This window comes from Zootermopsis nevadensis, unplaced genomic scaffold, assembly GCF_977971745.1.
Source record: "Zootermopsis nevadensis isolate Lab colony 2312 unplaced genomic scaffold, Znev_1.0 Znev_ptg000002l, whole genome shotgun sequence".
NCBI lineage: Eukaryota > Metazoa > Arthropoda > Insecta > Blattodea > Termopsidae > Zootermopsis > Zootermopsis nevadensis.
In genome coordinates this window covers 2,659,823-2,684,951 of record NW_028259134.1, presented here as the reverse complement: position 1 = coordinate 2,684,951, position 25,129 = coordinate 2,659,823, and the positions used below count along the sequence as shown (strand labels likewise).

The following is a 25,129-nucleotide window of genomic DNA, read 5'->3' as shown; positions in this document are numbered from 1 at the left end:
CAAGTACAGTCTTGCTCATAACGAATATTACATTTCAGTTACGAAGAATTTGACGTACACTAGGAATTCGTGAAGGAGGAAATTTTTGCTTTGAGGTTAAGCATTTGTCTTTTAGGTTGGTTATAATTGTTCTTTCACGGGTTAGTTAGACTCCTAAGGAAATAAAGACTGAAAAATTTAATTAAGTTTCGAGTAGGCCTATACAAAATTTTCAAAGACTTCCTTCTGTGATTTCTTACTGTTTATTGGTCAATATATTTTTTTAGTAATAGGTACAGAAACGAATGTTCTGATTTATATAATTGAACTGTTATTCTTAGGATTGTGAAATCTATGAGGATATTTATATAAAAAGAAGGAGATAAGAAATGTGTTAAAATGACTGCGTTTTGCAAAGTAGTGTCATTGAAAAACTACACGGCGCAACGTAGCAGGAAAGTTCCATGTCTACCGACTAGTTAGTTAGAAATTGACACTGCCACCATGAAATTTAACGTCTTCCCTTATGTATTCAGGGTCAACGTAAGATATAAAATTTAAATCCATCTCATAGGTCACAATATTCATACTGTCGTATCGGTAACTTAGACTCGATCAGTCGTTACGTCTCCTCGGATTAAGAATGCAAAGAATGACTGACGATAGAAAAGAATTACGAATTTTTTTTTTGTGTTATTATTTTTACCCAATAAATATGCACCACAGACTGTGAGATCGAACAAGTAATGCGTGAGTAAAAATTGAAAGCGAAGCAAATGCAAATTATGATCGTAAAGAATAATAGAAGAACAGGACAGGGAGAGAAAAAAGAAAAACTTGTTTGTATGAACTGGGGTATTGTTCAATAACATCTCAAAACCGTCTCATAGCAATTTCGACCCTTAAAGAAACCTGCTTTCGTTTTAAACTGCGTAGCTCTCAGCACAAAAGCTGCTGGCTTTCGTATGCAAATTTGATTTTATGAGAGCAAAGACTATCCAACCATCCGTCTGTTAATATTGTCACCAGCTACATTGATGACGCATCTCCAGTATTGATAGGACGACTTTTTAAATTCTGTAGTTGGGTGAGGGATAAAACCACTTCTGAGACCTAGGAACAGATGGGGATATAATATTAAAATTAATCGTGTAGGGTCTGGACTCGATGCAGCTGACTCGGTTCAGCCTTAATACGCAGCCTATTTTAACAAAATAACTTTGGGTCTATTTACGTGTTTAACTTCAATTAAGAAGATTTTTAGAATGATTACCAATGTCTGTTCTTTGTGGATATATTAATTTCTTTGGGGGGGAATTTTAAAAATGCTGATAAGTAACTTCTTCTCCTTGCTGAACTACATTCTAGTTCGTATTGTGTTCTGGGGTTCATAATTATCTTAAATTGTGGTCAATATCTGATCATCCTTCAAGTTTTAATCATTGTAACTTCTAACACAGTCTGAATTTGTAGTGCACGTGTGATTAATACCTACGTATTGTAAATTGACTACCTCTTGTTACTATTAACTTTAAAATCTATTATTATCGTCAGTAAGATTGTAGTTTCGTGGTTATCACCGCCAGTTGAGGTAAATGCATTTTGCTTATTCTTCAGAATGCGTTATTCAGCGTCGTCCTCACATAACAAGTCTTATTAACAACTGAGATAGATTACGTGATAAAATACAAGAAGCATCTCTGAGTTCCAATTCTTGCCTGTCAGCGCAGAAATTGACTTTTGACCATTGTGAACAGATCTAGGGCCTTCTCTTGGGCGAGGCGTCTGATGCCTGTCTGACAGGGTGATGACGTCATTACTGAGTGTTCCCACACGTGGTAGTGCAGTTGGCTGGGGGATTCTCCACGCAACCTTGAAAACCGAGTTAACAGCGGTAACGGAAACCACAGTACCCTAGGGATTCCCCGTCCAGGTACTTCCACGCCTAGAAATGAAGTTTCGATCTTTACTTGTATGGTACGTTTACCTAAATTATGAGATTAATTTTTTTTAAATACGAGCAGATGAATTAATTAGTACCAAGCGAATCAGTTACACGACAGATACAGAATAAAGTAAACTACAATTCTAAAGCAAATACTTAGATACAAACCACTCGGACTAAGAGGTAGTGATTTTTAAAAAAATGAACGTAGACATACTGGCTTTGGCAGTAGATTGAATAGAAATAATTCAACATTCAGTACTTCAAGTTTCTCATAATTTCATTGGTAATCGAAGTCATTTACATTCTGCGTGCTATTTGAATTTGCCCACACTTTTACGTTTCCAGCCTCTTATCTTATGCATATGTGATATTCAGACACATGATGCATCCATTAAAGTAAACATGTCGAGAAATCCCATCATCCATCATTACGTAAATTACCATTGAAACGGCAAGAGTGAACATGTTTAAAACGCTTTTGCAGAGACATGAATCACAGATGTATTGTCTGAGAAACTATACAATAGCAACACATTTGAACGCGGCAGTAAAAATTTATAATAGGCTCCATAGTGTGCTAAATTCCGCGTTACATTAAACGGGTAAACGAGTATTTCAGAACTCTGTCCCATTAAACAGGGGAGGAAATTGTTATTTACGGGATTAAGGTATAAATAATTATGCAAAGTCCTTCTTGAGAAGCTAATGTCTCCGTTTGCTATGTAGTTCCTCGCCGTTTACGGAGCGCATAGATTCATGAAAGCAGTCAACATGGTTAATATTCTGGGCACTGTTAATATATTTAAGTTTCTTCAAATTATTTTAAAATACGTAAATGTTTCCGTCCTCAGAAGAAATATGGATAGACATACTCCTACTATGGAGGCCAGTTGGACAGATATTCTCAGTCTCTGGTTCAGGGACAATGGACCTTGGTTATGCTCGTTATCATAAGCCATCGTAAAATAAATTACGCTCTGTTCATTGCAGTGCTCACAAAATTTCACCCACAGCCTGCATCATCGCTCCATAATTTCTTACTATACGTAATATTCATCACGTTTTTAACAAAATCCTTACATAGAAATAAAATTTCCATAGGCCTCTTTACTTCCTGAAAATTATACAATTAGACCATAAAAATTGGTTCACTGTGTAGACCTTCTGAAGACCTATTTAAAACGAGAAGTATTCCTTATCAGTTTTTAAAGTCTTCTTAGAAATATGTACAGGTCGGTTTTATAATTAAATTTCATCCAAATATATAATACTGTCTTATGTCAAAATTTCTGTCAGTTTTCTTTAATAGAATATGTTAGGATTTCCATATAGCACCCCTGAAAGTGAAATCCTTAACCTACTACGAATAGTCAACGCGTCTTGATTTACGTAGTTGCACTGTAAGCTAGCTCCATCAGTGCCGTGGTATGGCAAATCGAAGAACCAAAGCCCCCACCCACCACGTGTTTTCCTCGATTACCCATCATTCATTGCTAGAAAGGACAGTGATCGCACATTTCTTGTCCCTGGAAAGAGTTGATAGAGAACGCGTGGCCATGTTGTGATTTTGTCTTACGACATATAAAGTGTTCGGCTTGAAATAAGCAGTGTGATACGCTTGTGGATAAACGTGTGTGATGACAATACTTCTATTACACGAATTTTTGTTATTATGTGCAGTGTTTATAACTTAAAAGTAGAATTAAGCGTGTGTATTTGTGACTGTAAGGTGGACCCATTGTTCTAGAAAGCCTGTTAACAGTGGCATTGAAGGAGAATGCAGAACAAAGGTAGGAACTTCATTTTAAGTATAATATGATGTTTATTAATTCGTCTTGTGTCAGCCCACACCAGGACTATCAAAATAATATCCAGATAGTCAAACACATTGTATTTTGACCAATTTTAATACCATTTTGATTTCAAAAGACATTTTACACTGGTTTTTGAGCAGCTGGTGAGACGTAACAGATTGTTTTAAATTACAGTACATAGCTTTCTGTTAACCCTATTTGCTGATCACTAAAAGTTACATTATACTCATATCGTACCTATTTTACCACTACTAGAAACGATAGGACTGCTTGAAATGTAAGGACGTTGTTTTCTTCAGAGACTACTATCATTGGAAAGACGAAATAAAGGAGTATTGAATAAACGGAATATATATCACACACAAGAAAATATACGAAATGTATACCAGGATTGAATTTGGAAACCTGAAAGGAATAAACAGCTTCACGAGTAGTAGACGGGATAATATTAAAATTGAGGAGAAACAATGTCGTGGTGTGGACTGGATTGATCCGTCTCAGAATTGGGTCCAACATGATAATGAAAATTTCGTTTCCATAAAAGACATACAATTTATTTGGCAAGCTTACCACATCCTCAGTGAGAAGTCTTGTGCATTGAGTTATATTAATTTAATTTTGAGTTTAAATGAGATGAACTGTATCATATAGTCTTTATGCTAGTTTTACACTGAGAATGTGTGGGTACTGAAAAAACAGTGTCGGAACTAGATATCCAGATTTAAATATATGCATATCAAGAATTCATTTCACGACAACTGAGTCTGCCCACAGGTCCGCTGGCTGGACTGCTGTGTGTGTGAATACCTTGCTCTTAAACTCGCTCTCTGTCAAAGCATTCGCTTTATTCCCATAGTCATCACCGAAGATATGAAATGGAATAAGACGAAGTAGAATGAGAGAATGAGAGAATGAGAGAAAGGGTCTGCCAACTGAATGCATGCTAGACAGAGACAGAGAGGTTTGTGTGAACTTCTATTGGAAAAACAACGAAGTGTTTTATGTGATTTCCATTCAATGTTATTGACAACAAGCGAGGCATTCTCTTACTGGAATTTATGTAGGAGTGTGGTGGGAGGAGGAAACATAAGGAATATAAACAAGAGATTAATCCTTATTAAACATAACTAATGCTTATTGTGTACGTGCACTCAGCACCCTGTTTCGACATTCATCTTCGGTAGACTTAATTAGTCGGAATCTCAAGGGAAATCCAGATTGAAGTCCCACAGGTCTGCATAATATTGCAAAATTTTATTCTTTATTATTTTCATATAAATTCCGATGTTGATTATAATGACATTATTGCTTTCAATTAAGTTTTTGAGTATATTTATAGGTGTAAAATTATTTTTATTCTTAATTGTGATACAGTTCTTCAAGCGTTATGCTCCGTATAATTTTTATTTTATTTTCTGTGTATTTATGTTTAATATTTAACCATTTCTGTCATTTTATTTTATTACGAAGAAGAAGTAGAACTTTCCAAGATAATTTATAAATTCGTTTAAATTATCGTATGTCTGGTGTGTTCATGGTTTCCATTTGGTGCTCTGTGAAATGTTTTATTCTTCTGTGTTATGTAACTTGCATATTTATTATCTTTTATATCTCGAACACGCGTATCATCCAGTGATTCCTTACTTCGTTAATAAAAATTGCCGACAGACAATGTTTTCCCTTGTTTAATTTGTTTATCTAATCACAATAAAATTCCTATTAAATATTAAAATATTATCATAATTAACATTTAAATATTTAAAAATATATTAAATGATATTATCTATCGAAATGTTCGATAGAGAATATCATTTAATATATTTTTAAATATTTAAATGTTAATTATGATAATATTTTAATATTTGTTAGGAATTTTATTGTGATTAGACTGACTAGATTTAAACAAATATATATTTATCACAATATGACGCAACTTTATCATCTCAATGTTTTCCCTGTCAAATGAGATATTTCTGTCTTTGACATGATTTTTGCAATGGTAAGTTTTTAAGGTCGCGCTGTTTGCTTATTTTGGTGGGCTTTGCCCTACTTTCGTCATGTCCACATGCTTTCTCAATATTTCTTGTACCAAATGACGGATATTTCTTAAAATACGAACACCGAGCTACCACAACCCATCCGACCGTTGTACTTTTTTAATTTCCTGTGATCAATAATACCAACATGACGATCGTGCGAACTTTGGAAGTGAGCGGGACACTAACGACACTTAAGGTTGGGTTACGACTCGTGGTAATCCATCTTGGAAAATAAAGTAACTTTTCTTTTCATTTTATGTTATGGTTTGTGAATCAAAAGGTCTTGCGAAGAATATATATTGCGAAGAATCATTTTACTTTCTCCTTTTCGTTATTCCATTTCTGTTTCCCCTATTACAACCTCGCCCAGTCCACAGCAATATTTCAAAATTTCACTAACTTAGCACAAGGCAGTTGTGATTTAACGGGTTTAAAGAATAAGTCTTTCTCATTCCTGAATACTTTATTTCTGAATGTCTGTACTCTTTATTCTTGTAAGACTTAAAAGTTTCTCGGCGCACGAATGTCACCCTGATGAAGGAGACAGAGATAGTCTCCGAACCATTGCATATGACTCGGCATTGACGCTGCTGATTGCCCCCAGAAAATTTTATAACATCTGCAATCTTTGCTAAAATCAGGAGTCAGTGTTTGTACTCATACAGCAGAACAGGCAAGATTAGAGTTCCTTTTTTTATTCTGAGGGGATTTTAACAGTTTTGAAACACTGTTTTATTTGGCAGGCATTTCTAAATCTTATTCACCTTTTTTCGTCACAAACCTTATCACTGTTTGTTGTTGTTCTCAGATACTTACGTTTTAAAGAAATTGTTTTAAAGAAATTGTTATATTATACTTTGCTCCTGAATTTGGTTTAGGGGCATGTCCATAAGAGTAAATCTATTTATTTTTATAAAATATCTGAGTGGATGTAACAGATTACTAAATAGACAAATTATATATTAGTAAATAATTCACATTAATAAATTTAATAACTCTTACAGGGTGAATAATATTAATTCTGTAGACCTCATGAAGACATTAGGGAGATCATCTGACACATTGCAAATGATCTGATCTGCAGAGTGCTGTTGGACCCACGTGGAAGGAACCACATTGCCGATAGACCTAAATAAATGCGATAATGTACCTGAGACATAATTGACTTTGTACTCAGCAAATACGAAATACAATTTAATGTGTAGTAGATTTTCATTTCTACCTCTGTTTTAACGTCATATCAGACTTAAAATGGAGGAAAAATCTTTAAATGCATTTACTTGGTATGTATATCAGTATGTCCTTGGGATGATAACAGTTGCTCATAAACGTCCCACATCTTATGGAGCCCGAAAGTTGTCATCGTGTTTAAAACATCCGGAATGTCTTCATTACACCGTTGTAACAGACACAGAGAAAGGAAAAGGATTTTATTTATGGCAAAATGTAACTCAATACGAAAATAATGTGTAATTTGCGAGCTTATTCTGGTGGCCCGGGCCCGATTCTGGGGTTCCATGATTTTCCTGAGGCCCTCCAGGTCACTGCCGTTTCCTTCCGCCATTTTCAATTATAGTCATCCTCCCATAAGAAATTAAACGAACTTTCCAAAGGAAATAGCGTTGTTAAATAACCAAGAATATTTTTTTTTCATATTTGTATGTACTTTGGTAGGTTCATGAAAAATGTTCATTAGCTCGAGACGTAAATATTAAGATTTTTAGTAACGCTTTTAACTACCATAATTCTGGGTGAGATTTTTGGTTATCACGGAGGCGAATGTGAAGATGTCTGTCTTCTGGGTTGTTCAGCAGTGTAATCTGCCGACGACGTTTCAGAGGTAATTTCTGCCTCCATCATCATGGCGATTATCGCTGCGCAGAAACAGAGAAGACAGTCAGCTTATTCATTTCTGCTTCGAATATCTGACAGCTGGCAGGTCGTCACAGACGTTCATTCATGAAGCAACGTTGGCCTTCAGAGGAGCAATTGTACCCTTCGAACGATCCAACTACATGTTCTTACTCCCTGAACGCATTTAACAACACGCATTTATTAACATATCCGAATAAATTTTCTTATAATCCCTCGTTAACTAAGGTTTCCTTACTCTCACTGAATTGAAAGGACAATAAATCTCCCCTTCTTCTAATCCAACTGATAAAGATCTGAGAACCAATTCTTCAATTTCACGTGGTAAAAAAAAACTCAAATTTTTCCTTTGTCTTATTTGTCCTGTACCTTTGGGTTCGAAATCTTCGTTGTAATTCTTTTTATAACTCAAAGCTTATAAGAAGTGACCTGCTCAAGAATGAAATATATATACCAATGTAAATCAAGGCACTAAAGGATAATGCATATGTAGATCATACATACGAAAGGTAAATTGAATGAAGAGAAATGGTAGACCAATACCTATGTGTCTCTACAGTTGAAAATCAAAAGGATTTTAGATTTGCATATGGAATGATGCTGAGAAAAATACATCCATGACGACCGGTTTGTGCTGTTGTATCAGAACCCCTTCGTACCAACGATTGATTATTCCTACCCCTCACAACAGGTTCTGTACTAGAGGCGAAACGTACAAAATCTACTTTGCATACGGACGAAAAGGAACATTAATGAAAAGAACAGAAGGGCAGGGACATTTTGGTACGGGGGGGGGGGGGAGGGTGAGGAATGATACAAAACACGATGTCGCCCCAGAGCAATATTAAAGAAATTGCATTCTTTCCAGATCCTCTATTTAGCATTCAGGGCAGTAAGATGATGAGAGACCGTTATAATTTTCGAAGTACAAACGAATCACTGTGAATCTTTCGCCACGGAACTTGGATTAATAATAATTCGACTCCTTTCTGAAGTCTGATGAATAATAGCTTGATAGTTGTGTCGGTGACAACGTGGGAATTTCTATTGAGATTCGTAATTCGAGTACCGAAATTTCCTTGTTTTGAAAGAAAAGTTAGCTGTCTAATAAAATCGTTCCCATGTGTGTATCTGCCCCAGTATCTTAAATGTTTAACTAATCGAAGGATTTCCGAGAAACAGATTTTCAAAGAGAGCAGTACTGAAATGTTCCTGTATCGTTAATTATTCCGTCTTGTTAGGCAGAAACCCTAGTACAAAATAATGTAAAGACGAAAAAGGGAGACAAAGAAATTGTTAGTCAAAACATTATTTTTATTAAAAAGCTATAATCACGCGGTTCTAAGTCCTGAACTTAAATTCTGATATATAAATCAAATAAAGAAGAATTTCATACGTATATAAGTATGCGTTAAGGAAGAAATTATGAAGTTTACCTGCCATAAACATTTTTAGCTCAGATGTTGAGGCTAATACTAAGAACTAGTCCAGTGGTACGGGCACATTTGAGAGTTTATGAGATCGTGGCGGGCACCAACCAATTAACAAAGCCAAATTTTCTTTTCTCTGGACAAATAAGTTACGGACACCAAATAATACACAAAACAACACGATGTTTAATGATACAAGAAACCACGCAATCAAAAATACGTACTATTATAAGTACAATTATTATTAATCAAGTGGGAAGTTAGCGTAATGTTTGGCGCTGCATTTCATCGGCCAGTTTTTCAAATTTGGGAGTGTAGGGTGATGTTGCTGCTCGCAAATGATCGTCAATTTGGGCGTCAGTAAGTCGAGATCAGTGCTTTGATTTTATAATGTTCATGGTTGAACGGCCTTCATTGATCAGTATAACCTCTTTCCGTAACAACGCGGGCACCCAAAGAAGCCTTGGCGGGCGCCATGGCACCCGCGGGCACCGCGTTGGGGACCACTGAACTAGTCTAATAATTACACATTTATTATCCAATGCTTCAGTCAAATTCATTCTAACATTTTACGTCACATAAAGTACATTTTTAATAAACGTTTTTAAATTAACGTCGAAATAAAAGTTCTAATAAAGTTTGTAGTTGATGTAGCATTGTTAATAAGTTACTGCAACTGCTCTCAGGTATTTAGGGAATAGTATTTTAAAATTAAATTATTTGGTTATTCCGTCAAATAACAATGTATTTAAAATAAGATAATTAAAATAATTAAAATATAATTCTGTGTTCCATATCGAATAATCGATTTACAATTGGAACAGTTACAACTTGTTTCGGTTTTATTAAACCATCATCAGGTGTAAAATTATATTAAATTAATTGTAAATCGATTATTCGATATGGAACACAGAATGATATTTTAATTATTTTAATTATCTTATTTTAAATACATTGTTATTTGACGGAATAACCAAATAATTTAATTTTAATTTAATAAATCACAATATGACGCAACTACACTATCTTATGAATAGTATTTTGTTTTAAAGTAGGCCGTATAATGAATGAGATAAGTTTACGATAAGGTCATATACCGTCAGCGTATGAAGCCTGTAGGACAGCATGCCGGATGGGTTTTGCTGTTTATAAGCAAACAGCACCAATCCTACTGCTCCATTTACATAGGAATTTCCTATAACCTACAACATTGTTCTACGAAATAAAATAGCAGAACATTTACAATGCTTTCAAATTTTTAAGACTGAAACAACCAATCAAATCGTGATAATCCAGATGTACGCCAATAAAAAGATAATATGAGAACATGGGTTGACATGTTCTCCAAAGAAAGAACCGGATGATGGGGAGAAGAATGAAATGAAATGTAAAACAAGATGTGGAAGGAGGAATATTTCTTTCTTCTTTGTAATTTTTAAATCTCCATACTTTCTCAGGTCACAGTCGGAACGTAACGAAATTAGTCTCGCCACAGTAAGAACCGGGCCGCGCTTTTCAATATGTTCAGTAATCGTTCTTAATGCTTGCAAGAACTCAATAGACCTGCTTCGGTGCTACAGTGCCATAAGGCTTCCGAATGTTCGGCAAGGAGACCTGTACGTGTGTGTGTGTTTCACGACGTAAAAATGTGCCACAATTACACCTGACACATGTTTCGAAAAGATTCGAAAATATGAAATACCCGAGAATAATATTGGGTTCGACTACTATTAAATTAATAATATAAAAATGCAGGAAATGTTATGACCCTAAGATGACATACTTATGTTAATGTAGTAATGATATTGAGGTTAATATTATAACAAAAGTTTATATTGTGTGATTCAGTGAATGTTCATAGTAAAACGCGTAAAGTATCAACGATATTATGCTATTTCACAGTGGACAATTCAGGCAGTTTTTGTGGATGTGAAATTATGATGAAATATAGATTCCGAAGACAGGTTCCTGAGAGACTTTGAGAAGATAAGAATATTACGAAAAAGAATCATAAAGCAATGAGACAAAGATGCAAACACTAAGCACTAAATACTCCTAAGAGGAAAGAATGTGTATGACACGACTTTGTAAGTGTTCGCTTTCGAAGACTATAAGACTAAAGAGATATAAAACAATAAACCTTCATCAAAAGAGATTAGGAATTTTTGGGAAACCTCAAAAGAGGATATTTCTCTTAATTAGGGTGAGCACAAGAAGTCAACGGACATAATGAAAGATGTTGATCTAATAAGTGATTGTTATTGTTCTGTTTAAATTCCTAATCACTAAATTCTGCGATGAAACGCGATTTCATGCTCACAGCCAAATTCGTGTCTCGATACTTCACTGGTAAAAATTATTGAATTAAAGACAGACGGGAATTAAATAAAATGCACAAGGAAAAATTATGTGATTTCTTCTCCTCATATACGCTGTTAGTACAGTAAAATAAAGGAGATTAAAAATGCGTAAACAAGTAGGTCGAATGAGAGAAAGAAGAATTGAATGCGGAATTCTGGTTATTAAATATTTTTGGAAGTGGTCACTTAAAAGACCACATAAGAGCCAGGTGTCCTAGACGCAGAAGACAGGAAGTGGATGGAGTGTTTCAGAATTGTGTCCATTGGCGGACTTTGGTATTAAACTTTCGATTTCTACTTTTGTGTGAGTTAGCTAGTTACTTAGTTTCGTTAGGTACCTAGCTCCCCACAGGTGTAAAAGTTTTTCGTCATTCAACGACTTGTTACCTGAATAGTATTAGTTCCTGATTTGATTTGGTGTCATTTTTATATAACAACTTTTTGTCGCATGGACATTTTACACCTTGTCTGACCACTGTCAGAAAAGTTATCGTCACTGATAATTGACAGTCTCGTGCTAGGAATCTAAAGCTGTCCAAGTACTAACCACTCAAGAGACAGGGCCTCGAACTCTGTTAAAATTCTTTGAAGAACCAGAAGTGCTACAGCGTAGCTCTGACGAGGTAAGAATTCGTTTATGTCCAATGGTGACCAATTAGCGTATGAGCGAAATTGTCCAGTTGACATTCACAAACCATATGTGGGAAAGTAAATTGTTTACGTCGGTCTGTTATCAATATTTCACATATGATAAGGGAAGTAATAAGTATAAATTAATATTTTAGTGACACTTTTATATTCATAATTCCCAAGCTCTGTGGTTTGTTCCGTCGCCACGTTTGTAACTGTTAACTTTTGAATAATATTTCTACGTAATGTGTACGTAATGCATACCATCCAAGATAATTCTATAGAAAATTTTACAGTCTTATCTACAGCGATACTTAGTTATCGCTTCCGAAAAGGAGCTACACGTAGACAGCGCGTTGCCAACATTCTACAAAACATTACATTAACGAAGGTTTCGTAATTTTGGAAGAAATTGTATAGACTTTGTTAATTGGAAGTTTCGTTTCGTTCTCAACCTCAAGTTCGTACGGTCGCAGGGGCTACAAGTAAGTGGTATAATATTCGTATCAGATCTCGATATATAAGCTTAATAATTTTTTGGCAAAAAACTGAAAATTATGAGGTCTTCATAACATAATTGTCTGGATCGCTTTGATTCTTCGTGGCTAATCAGTCCAGATATTTCACTCTCAAACGGTCTCAAACTATGTTTAATTTTGCTTGGTCGTGCCATAGCTCAGGCGGTTAGCAGCAGGCTTTTTACCCCGTCGTCTCGGGATAGTGCCTATATAAGTTCATTTGGGACCTGATGCGGGCTGTCAAACTGTCAATGGGACAGGTATTTTTCTACGTTCTTGGGTTTTCTACTGTCGATAACATTCCACCGCTGCCCCACATTTATGTATCATCTGAGGGATGAACAAAGGGCACGTAATCGACCACAGTTCCACAGAAACATTCTCATTCTATGGCAATAATAATCATGTTTTACTCTAGGTCGAGAGATGATGTTTGACTGTCACATAAAACAACGTGAAAAACGTGGTTTTGTTAACATTTACGATTTCACATATGCAGAAACACTGAAATCAATTATGCCAAGCATTCGCCGAATATAATATGATCTTGCAATATTTATGAATACATTATTAAATTTTTAATGTAATTTCCAAATATTTGGTACAAATAAATGTTATAGTTTGGATCCGAGGTTTTCACGGCGGTTTATGCAAAGATGGCAGTCTTCTGGGTTGTAGACCCGTATAGTCTGGTAGAAGTTTATGGACGTTTCAGAGGTCCTCGCTGCCTTCAACATACCACGACGTGCTAAACTTTATAGTTTCTTGTGGGTAACCACTACATAGAAGTTACAGTTAGGTCCAGCATCCGCCCTGCAGGGAAAAAAAAGTTACTCGTCCAAGGGATTTTGAAGAAACCTAAAAACGAGAAATCGATACGTATGTGACACGTGACATGTGAGAGACACTTAAGTCGGTATTGCATGTGTGTCGAGAATGTAATGGTTTATGACTTGACCCGAGGGCGTAACGTAGAGACGTGCTTGGAAATATCTGTAACGGATTGTGGACGTGACTTGGAAAAGAGACAAGAGTGTGAGGCAAAATAACTTCGGGGTTGGTGCAGGAAGGTATATGACATGTTACACTACCCCACCCACCAGCCCGGTTCCATGTGTTGCTAGGGTCATAAAACGAATTCGTTTAAAACACCCACGCCCCGTCTCAACCGTCGGTGTATACATGCCATTGAGCGATGAGCTGTTGACACTACGTCAGCCTACAGTTACGTCGAGTTCATGTTATGGCACTTTACGAACAAAAGATTTCCATCGAATAGTCGATATCACATAAGTTGACGGAAATCTTCATACTCACCGCTGTGAAAACCTCAAATCTTACATTTTTGTATTTACCTTGTCTGTCCTATAGTTAACGGCATTGTCTCTTTGTATTGGTTTATCATTTTTGATATCCTGTATCTCTAATTAACCTGAATTTCTAGTTCTTAATCTCCTAATATGTTCCGGGTATGAGTTTATCGACGTCCTTTGGCTAAATTTCATATTCCGATCAGACAGTACTTCTCATTGTTTTTAAAATGTTAATTCTCATAGATATGACCTCGCTAGGTTTCCTGTTCGTGAGACGCATAGTCACAACTGATGTCATTGCCGAGCGAAGTCACTGCTGCTACCTGTGACGAAGGTCTCAGTTTGAAATCTCAACTCGGAGATCGGCTATCCGTGGTTTTCCTCTGTTCGTCTCTGACAAATGCAGAAATAATACATTAAATCAAACCACGACCGCTTCATTTCAATTTTTTTTTTCAAATTCATTAATTTATTCTATAATCTAATCTACTGAGGATGTTATTAAACAAACCACAAATGTAAATAAACGAAATTTTATATAAGTTCACGACTGTAATCTTGAGACTTGCAAGGAATGCAGGAAGTCCGTAGCTTAAAGGCAGACGCCATCTTTCCTCGTTCCCCCTTCACCCCTCAAGTCTCAAGATTACAGTCGTGGACTGTAGGTATTTCTCCACAATTGCAGTTAACTTCTAATCTCATTTTCACTGTTAAAGTCTCCTTAAACTGAACTACGGTGGGTTTTTTTAAAAAATTTATTTCATAAAATACACAATTGTTTGATTGTTTTAGAATATTATGTTAAGATAGGTCATTAATTTTTACAATTTAGAAAGGAAAAATTAGTGGCTTATTATAAGGTAATGGAAATGCCTGGCTATGCTAAGTTGTTTTGTTTTAAATATAGCCCTTTGAATACTTATTTTAGATCATTATACAGCATAGTTTTTCAACTGGTATACCGCGGACCACTGTCGGCCATTGGCTTTCCTTGCACTTGTCAGGAAATACTGTTTATGTGTACATTAAACCTGTATATTACAACAGTCACAAAAAATGTTATAACTAATATCGTTTTATTTTTGTTAGCGACTAAACAGTTTTGTGTTGAACCTTATCAGGACTATTCTTTTATCCTGTCTTTCTTTGGCAGAATTCAATGGTGCCACCGGTGGAATGGTAAGTGAGATAAAACGTAGTTTTAGAGTCAGTCTCTGCAACTTCAAAACTTGGTGGGGGACACTACGAAATCGAGATCTCTGGGTGTCGTAATACCTGACATTTTAAATGATTTCTTACGTGATCGTTCGTCTTCTTTAGCTACGGAAGGTCAAGTTGGGTGATTACGAAGTTTTTTCGATTTTAATGTCACGTAAAGGCGTTAATTTTTATATTGTAAGTAAACTTTTGGACGTAGTAGTAATAATTTGCTTTGTAGGCTTTTATTTGTACAGTGCAATTAGAGAGAGACAGTGTATTTTTCAAAGATAATCCCACTGCTGATGTTTTACTGATCCCCTGAAATCGTTCGGAATCATTGTCGTAGAGGAAGACATAACAATTGTTTCTTTGTTTTCTGTAATGCTGAAAAGAGTAGTGATCGTGGAAAGCAATGCTTATTCATAAGAACAGTTTGTGAATTATGTATTATCAACTTGCATAACAGATAGAGTTCCCAAGTAATTCGGGAGAGTGTTCTGATGTTGAGTATCTGTCATTGTCAGGACGTCGGATTGCTTTTCCTGATTAGATATTTTTCCGGGGATACATGTAGAAGTTGAAAATTGGGTTTGGCTTCGCAACGAATTATAAAATATGTATCCTCAGCTATTATTGCAATGTTTGTCTCTGTCTGTGGAAAACTTTTATTTTTACCCCCCCCCTCCCCCCCCATATAAAAAGTTTTGACAAATGTCGTCTGTGGCAGACAATCGCAAATCGAGCAGACTGTTCCGGGTTTCAACAAAAGAAACAGATGACGACAATAACGCGTAGTAAAATGTAAAACAATTCCGAAACTGTCACCCACAATTGACGAGATGGAAAACTTCGGAACAATATTACTTATTTCAGACATTTTTTTTTCAGGAAAACACAAAAGAATAAGGAATTTATTCATAAAAATTAATCATATGTTTTACTTAAATTTAATTCATTTCATATTTATATATATTTTGTATTCGGCCATGTTTCGCACCCATTCGAAACAAGAGGAAAAATTATTGTTTTGTATATTTTAATCTTCAGGTTCTTAGAAATCAGACGTGAAGACAAAGTATTTTGAACTGAGAAGTGGCAAGAATTTCCAGAATTTAGTCTCCTCCTAACTTCGTCATGAATATAATTTTGATTTGTCACTGTTGTTTCCAAATATTTGAAATTTGTCACACTTTCAAGCCTTGAAAGGCTAAGAAAATTAATTTAAAAGCAATTTCTATTCTTCATGACATAATAGGGTGATTAAATGAAGGAGGTTTTGACGGCTGGAACATGTAGCACGCGTGGGAGTGGTAATGAATTCGAGAAGAATGCGACATGGGAGAATTAGGCTTTGATGAAATTATAATATGAATGCAGCCACTTCTAAATAGGGTGTGGCAATGTGGGTTTGATTTGCCTGTCTAATGATAGTGAGCAGTGGCCGGATTTATTAGTAAGGTTTGAATTTAATAAAATAGAAGGAATTTCTTGGTCATTTGAGCGACTGCTAGTTTCTGAAGTAGGAATACCTTCCATTCAATTGGTGATGGTATCACGGAAGATGAGATCGCAATGGGAAGATTTTAAATTCATAGATTTGGAAGGTGTTAAATCAACTGGCTCAGAACACTAACGTAAATTCGGGTTACTCAGTAGGTTAGGAATTTTTTCACAAGCTGAGTGACTGTTAATTTTTCAAGGAACGGTCAGCTGTATGGAACTTAAAACTGTGTTAAGGTAAGGTATTAAACTGTTTAAACCAATAAAGAAACAATTTTCTTCTTTTCCTTCTTCTAACTATTAAAAAAATATTCTGTGTCGAATCAGTTAATTTGCCAAACCTATATAATTGTATAGGATAGTACAGATGAATGCTTACGGACATTGTGTCTAGAGCTGGCTTCAATCTTGTAATTCCCACTTTCGTGTGGTCAGACACTGCGAGTTGGTTATAGAGCGCGGCCACCAAGATCGCCAGACTTCTTTTCACTCCCGTTTAGCATTTGAAGAATACATTTGTCGCCTAATTTTGTGTGTTCTAATAGAGCTGGTAAATAGCTCAGCTCTGCATGTAGGTACATACCAGTTCTCTAACTGTACTTGTTGCATTTTCCTTCCCAGTGTTCTGCAGGATGTGTAATACATTGCTGACATTGTTATTATTAGTACCTTGTCTCCTGTTTTTATGATGTGTCTGTACCTGTCTTTGTGTTCGTCAGCTGCCGTGTATTAGAGCTACTTCTAAAAGGTTTTGCTTGTATAATTAAACCCTTAAGCGATCCTTCTATATATATATATTTTTTTTTTTTTCAGTCTGACTCTAGTCATACACATTACATCCAGTCAGTCGATTTTATGGTACGTTTCTCTAACTTACCCTTTCGATATCCACCCGACTTTTTTATGCTCTGTGTTGTATTTCCTTTTATATGATTTTCTGTTTTCGTTTTCATCTGTGTGCGTATGATCTCTCTTCTGTACTGTAACAACGTGAAACAATGGCGTATGATACACAGATTTAAAAATTTAATCATTAGATGAATACATGAAGAATGTATCTGAAATAAATGGATTACATACTGGTACTGATAAAATATCTGGGGTTTTTGAAAGAGATCAAATGATAACGATGGGTTAAAGTAACTTTGGCATTTTCGTTACGAGGGCTTATGTAGGAATCAAGTTATATTCATTGAATAGACCGATTCAGTAACACTGAGCTGTTTCCCCGAATGAATTGTGGTTTTGTTAGATCAAAGCAGGATATATTTAACAAAAAATCGGTAAGAAGTTTCTGTTTTTCTTTCATTCGCCGTACATGTCAAATTTGTCTAAATGTTATGCAGCAGATTCGTTCGTTGGTCAAAAGAATTTTTCTCTTTCCACAGAAACAGAATTTTCGTCACAGTGTGCATAACAGTCGGCTACTACACACACTTTTCTGGTCCATTGTATATGTTCACAACCGATTACCCTCAGATGCATGTTAATATTATCCTCCTATCAAAATCATGGTCTCGTAAAGTGGTTTATTAATTTGACGTTTTCAGTCAAAGGTGCTGTAATGCATTTCTTATCTTTCCCATGTCCCGATCTGCTCTTCCGACTTGATGTAATTGTCCAAATAATGTCCAGAGGGTAATGTTTCTGAAGTCCATAAAAGAACAAGAATTTTGAATAGGCTTATTGCTTACTATATTAAGTTATCATTGTAGTTCAAAGGAATTTCTTCCCAGGATTTGATGATCTTAAACAATGCTTATTTCACGTCTTCGTGTTTTACATAAAAATTAAATCTATATTTTTTGGCTGTGCTTGTGGGCAGCCTATAATTTGGAGTTGATTAAAAGTTTAGATATAAAATTAGTCGGAAGGTAGTGTTGAAGTAAGTATGCTGCACCTCTTTACTTAGAACATTTTGTGAGCCTATTTCTGCTTAGGTCCTGCAAATGAAGAAGTTAATACATTTGTAACAATAAATAATACGTATTTTATTATGGTTTCTGTTGTTATCTGTCACCATTATTATTATAGGTTTATTTACCATTTTCTATTATTTACGAACACAGGCTGTATATGTGCGTTAGAGAATCATGAGACAAATGAATGTTACTCTGCGTGGTATACACTGTTAAATTCAGAGTCTCACTGCTATACAAAATTCTGACTAGTTATTACTTGCGTGTGTTTGTTTCCTGCTTTTTTACATTAGTAATTTGTTTTCTTTTGTTTCCTTCTGCTCATTATTTGCATTAATTTTATTTCCTATATTTAAAAACAAACGATCGTGGCTAAAGATTTACTTCCGCGATTATTTCGAAACAGCAACACTCGAAATATGTTAACGTATAATAAAAATAAATACCAGTATATTATGATTAAAATATTATGGATTTAAAATTTGGTGGTAACTTATATTTATAAGCTATTTTAACACTTAGTAACTTCGCATTTTGTGTTTATACGTTTCGAATAATTCTCATAATGAACATCGATTATTTACCTAAACAGCATTAATCAATCTATTTCGTTTTTTTTGCGGTACGAACTGATTTATGTTATTTAGACGAGCTTCAGCTTCAAAGGGGTAAAAATGGAATGTAAGGGTGTGAAGTGGATGCAACAGAGTCGCTGTAAAGTAGGGTTGTAATTAACTATTGGGTTTTATAGATGATCGGGAATATCTTGACAAGCCGAGCAACTATGTGCAATCTAGCCAGTAAAATTATGACAAGATTGTATAATTGCGTCATATTGTGAATCAAATATTAAATTAATTATTCGGTTTTTGTCCGTCTAATCACAATTATATTTAAAATTTACAAATAAGATAATTAAAATATCATTTTATGTTCCACATCGAATAATCGATTTACATTTGGAACATTTTTACAACATGTTTCGGTTTCATCGAACCATCTTCAGGGGTAAAATTATATCAACAAACTTAAAACTCAATCTGGATATGAACATCACCAGAAAACATCACCAAAAAGCTACACAACAGAAATTGTAATTGAGTTTTAAGTTTGTTGATATAATTTTACACCTGAAGATGGTTCGATGAAACCGAAACATGTTGATACAATATTTTTATTTTCCGTCTATACACAAACTTAAAATAATGTTGTTTAAAATTATCTAAAATTATAACATTCTCAGTAGACACTGTATCTTGTTACATTTTTTGTATCGACGACATGTTTCAATGTGTATCACATCATCATCAGGTCTATCAATTTTAATATATTTTAAAAACTGTAGTACATTTTGCGTTGCGTTTATTGATTATTTTAATTTATTTAATTTTAAGTTTGTCTCTTCTTTTTGTTTTGGAGGTTGTACTTGGATGTTTATATCGGGTTGTAATTGATGTGTTGTGTGTCCGATATTAAGAGACGGTAAACTGCAATGTTGCAAAAATGTTCCAAATGTAAATCGATTATTCGATGTGAAACATAAAATGATATTTTAATTATCTTATTTGTAAATTTTAAATATAATTGTGATTAGACGGACAACAACCGAATAATTAATTTAATATTATGACAGTAGACTAGATGTGGATCAATGTATTATCGTACTGTATTTGAAATATTTTTCTAACTGGTTTCCTTGTTATCACTACCAAACTTTAGTCTCATTACCTTGGAATTATCGGTAATGTTTATTAATGGAAACACAAGTTCAGCACTGGTAATACGTTTTCATTTTATTTCTACATTGAGATGAGGGATACGTTTGGTGAACATAAGCCATTTTCATTCTGAGTAGTTTTCTTTCAAGTATACGTTTACCGACATTCGCAATATGATCTCTGACATTCAGTAATAGTCATGAGACGTAATGTGGCTTCTGATTTGCTAATACCGGATTATAATACCTCTTTCCTTCCCCGCAATTCCTCAATTTTTTCTCGACTGGCGCCAAGTTTCGACTTTTTTTTTACTTATATTCTTTCATTCCGTTTGTTTTGATTCTCTTGTTGGTAATTCATGTCATCATCTTTACGTCTATTTCACCCGATAGGTTTCTTATCTATAATAATCTTTGCCTTTTCCACTGTCAAAAGTAATTTATTTTAAGTTTAGTCTTGTTCTTGGGTATATAAAGCGTTTTAATATTCATTCGTTTGTTTTGAGATACTTATTGGTTAATTTTCGGGTTATACTGAAGAAAAGCTGCATTATTTCTTCAAAATGAATTTAGAAATTCGTCTAGTTCCTCGAGCACAAAGTTTGTGAGTCTTTGCCTAAAAGAATTATCCTTGTCTTTTATGGTCTGGTGCTTATGTTAGAGTTTGTATGTGGCTTGAACATAATTATCATCATTATTAAATAAGACCTAATAATAATATATTCTTTCATATGTTATTAAATGTAATTTTGGATTTCTATCTTACGTAGATCAGGACATTTTAATGCATTTCTGCTTACTGAAAGGTATCAAACCACCTGTCCCTTATCTGTGTTTCAATTTGTCAATTAATTTCGATCAGATTAAATTGAATTCTTGTTGTCATTTTTGAATTCGAGTAGAGGTGACGAGGACATCCTTGGCTTCGCCTCGAGGACACCTACTTCTACAAAGTAATAACGCTCTATCGAACATAATTAATCCTTTATTCGACCATCGGTCTATGAGCGACCACCTGGACATCCTTGATCTGTATAATATATTTCCATTAATATTAACTTCTCTTAATTCAGTGGCGGCCTCACTCTTGCGGTTCAATTACCACTCCGTACCCACTCATGCTATCTATACGTTGATTGCCGTGTTGAAAGAAAGCAAGGAGCGGGCAGATTTCAGATGAGAGGGCAAATGCCCACCTACAGCTTTCTTTTTTGTTATGAAATTCCAATTGGCATATGGAACCCCTGCTACCTTGTTACCTGTAGCTACTGGTCTTCCTTGATTAGCGGACCGAGCCTCGTACCAATTTCCTGAGCTTAGAGCAACAAGGGCTGATATCGCTTAAAGGATTAACGGCTAGCTCTTTACAGTAGTCGGGGAGTACCTGTGCGTTCGACGTCTGTTACAAGTAAAAAAGTGAGGGGTTAGGAAGGTAGGAGATGAAGTATGTACTGTCCATTCTACAAACATTGTTATTTACTTTACAGGATGATACAAAAACAACAACAAAACGTTCACCCACACAAAATCATGTTAAGCACGACGTACATATACAGAACAACTTCGAATACGATATTAAAAATACAATAAAATCTGGAAGAAAACATCATTTGAAATCTGATAAACATCCGACTAAAAGTTGCATTTAAGAGATTATATTTAAGTTTATATAATTTTATACACCTGAAGATGGTTCTTTTAGAACTGAAACATGTCGTGTAAAAAAGTGATGATCTAATGTAAATCGAACATTTCGTTAGAGAACATCATTTAATATATTTTAAATATTTAAATGTTAATTATAGTAATATTTTAATATTTAATAGGAATTTTATTGTGATTAGACCGACAAGATTTAAACAAATATATATTTATCACAATATGACGCAACTTTATCTTCTCATTGTTTCCCAAATGAAATACTTTATATCTCGCTGTCTCAGTTCCTGTATTAGTAATGTATTTGAAGTACACTGTGCACTTTGTGTTTCTATTCTATATACAGAGGCGAAACGCACAGTTTGGTCCCGGGAAGTGTACAAGGGAAGTTTAATCTGCCTTGTAATTCAGTCACTAAATTGACGAAGCTGTTGTTTTCCAAATCCATGACGGCATGCAATTCGAGGTGACCTGTTGGTTAACTAATATGGCTTCATATTTTAAAGGCTGTTTCTTGTTCTAGTCGAATATTAGCTACTACAAGTGATCAAATATATTTTTCAGAACATTAATAGCTGCAAGAGAAACGTTCTGCCTTTCAGACATTCAATTGCTGTCACTTAAGTTGCTGTATCAGGTAATTATTGAAAATGGCAGAATCTGTGTCTGTTTTACGAGCAAGAGAATAATGATGTTTTCGACTTGGAGTAAACATTTTTTCGAAATATGATCTTTGCGATTTTATAAATTTGTTTATCCTACCATTAACTTTCAGTAAGTTTCAGTAAGAGTTACATTAAGTATGAAAATCAGTTGCTACTCAGATGTGTGATTGTAAAAAAATCGGAGACATAATGAAAACCAAGTTTCCAATAATAAGTTACATTGTAGGGAGAAATTTCAGCTATTGTGCTACTTTGATTCAGAAATTATTTTAATTTTATTTCGTTAAATATCAGAAAGAAAGGTGTACGTCTTAATTACAATTTTAGTTGCTTTTATTAGGTACTTTCTCTGAATTGAGTCCTTAGTGAGAAATTGACAAAGTTTTATATTTAATTGTAGTAATATGATAAGCAAGTTGTAGTCTCGTATATGTTTTAAGTGACGTTAATTATCTGTGACTGACAAGAACCAAAATTTAGTCACTGCAAATATTAACGTAGATCACTCAACATCACGTTTTATTGAATTCAACAGTTCAGAAAATTAAAGTTGCGGACAGACAAAAATAAACTGTTCTTTCTTCGTGTAGTCATTCTGCCTAACTTTTGCCAAGAATGAGCAAAATATGTTACATAGTGATGTGGAAAGTCTATTGAAATTGGGGGCTGTCCTATTAGTTACAAGTGACAGGAAGATAGGCCCATCAGTGTTTAGGCTTGTGGGCTCAAATGTTCTTTATCAGATGGGTTTTATTTAACTGACATTACAAAATATTTCGTAATGTAAATATAATTTTAGAAAGTAAAGACTTGTAACCTAATGGTGTACTTCTTCGCCGAGTTGGTTCTATTGACCTGGCCTCATGCTTTACTTCATTTTAAATAAACTCCAGCGGAAACGTCCGATTTTTCGTGTTCTGTAGCCTTGGTAACCGATATTAATTACGCTTCTTAAAATAATGTTTGTGTAGGTCTACAGTTATGTCATTTCTTTGACATTAAGGCACTATTATATGTAAACATTTTGAAGCAAAGCTTTTATTTTCTTATTTCTTGTTATTTTTGTTTTTGATAGCTTTTATGATTGATGGAGCGGTGTATATAGGTGGGCTATAAGCATATTAGTCGTGATTTGCTGGTCTACACTGTCTCCTTCGGCTTTGAATTTTGATATATTATAGATCTTCGGAACTTCGTAAAGACTGCACATATATAAGGTATTGTAGATGCGTCATATTGTGAATAGTATTAAAATATATAAATATCACAATAAAATTTAAAGATTAAAAGATTTAAAATATCATATTATGTTCCCTATCGAGTACTCGATTTACATATTTACATATGTAAGTTCCATATGTAAATCGAGTACTCGATAGGGAACATAATATGATATTTTAAATCTTTTAATCTTTAAATTTTATTGTGATTGACGGTTATTTTAAATATTTATATATTTTAATTTGCACATATATAGTCATTGAACAACCGAGAAAACTCGAAATCCCATTATATTTTATAAAGCTCGCAAGCCGCTACGATTCGAAAGCTATTTCCTTATGTAATGTGGCACATAGCGCAGAACCTTCCCATTTATTACACAGATCTATGCATGATTGTTTTCAATTTTCGTTTAGTGTAGCTTGTTTGCGTTATTTTCCAGCAACATAAGTCACCAGCTACGTTTTTCCACCGAGAGCGTTTTAGTTTTTTAACATAAATAAAAACGTTGATAACTTTCTCTATTACAAACATGATCAATTACAGGTTCAATTAAAGTTTAGTTATAACATACGCTTTGAACAATAAAAAGGATTGCAAAAAGGAGAATTGAGAGTAATACGTGCAATCATAGGACGGTCATGATTCTTTTACCACTTGCACAGGTGAGCCTCCGGGTGGAATAATGTAACAATCACTTTTATAAGTATAGATTAGAGAAAACGGATGTATTCTGTTACTAACAGTTTCTTAAATGAATGTAAAAACAAATAGCATCCATGTTTCATACGACCGTCGAGTTATATGGCAAAGCACATTGCAAATAGGATGAAAGAGGAAAGTAGATAATAAATGAGATGGTGAAAGGGTTTCACAGAGAAAAGAAAAGACTTATATATGCCTACATATTAGTCTCAATGTCTTGCTACTTCAGTTGAAGCAGGTAGTCAGATTTAAAATCATTCTGATCACAATGTTAATTATAATGTTGAATATGTTACTAGGTGAGATCTGTGTTCTCACATGGGAAAGAATGAAGATGGCATATTTTTGGTTTTTGAGACATGCAATCTCGGAGAAATTTACCATCGTCGATTTGGGTTGTGTTGTCATGGAGAATTTCAATCGTGTTCATCGGGTGGTCGTGGGGATGTTCTGGAGAAGTGCTGGAAAATCCTGGAGAATTCCAGGAACATTCCCGGATTAATCATAGAAAAGTCCTAGATTAGTGTCGGAGAAGTCCTGGAGATGTTATGAGGAAATTTTTTTGTCATGGAGAATTGTTGGAGAAATCCTGAAGAAGTCCTGGAGAAATTCTGGATAAGTCCTGGAAGGTCATTTGGAA

The 25,129-nt window shown here is 34.7% G+C and overlaps 1 long non-coding RNA gene across 1 annotated transcript in view; it reads left to right on the top strand.

Moving 5' to 3' along the window:
• Window positions 1-3,468: 3,468 nt before the first annotated feature.
• The window catches only part of LOC147875029 (uncharacterized), a 336,681-nt gene continuing 315,020 nt past the window's right edge, over window positions 3,469-25,129 (top strand). Inside the window, exon 1 of the long non-coding RNA XR_002542653.2 lies at window positions 3,469-3,717. This is a non-coding gene — a long non-coding RNA (uncharacterized LOC147875029). The remainder of the gene's footprint in view (window positions 3,718-25,129) is intronic.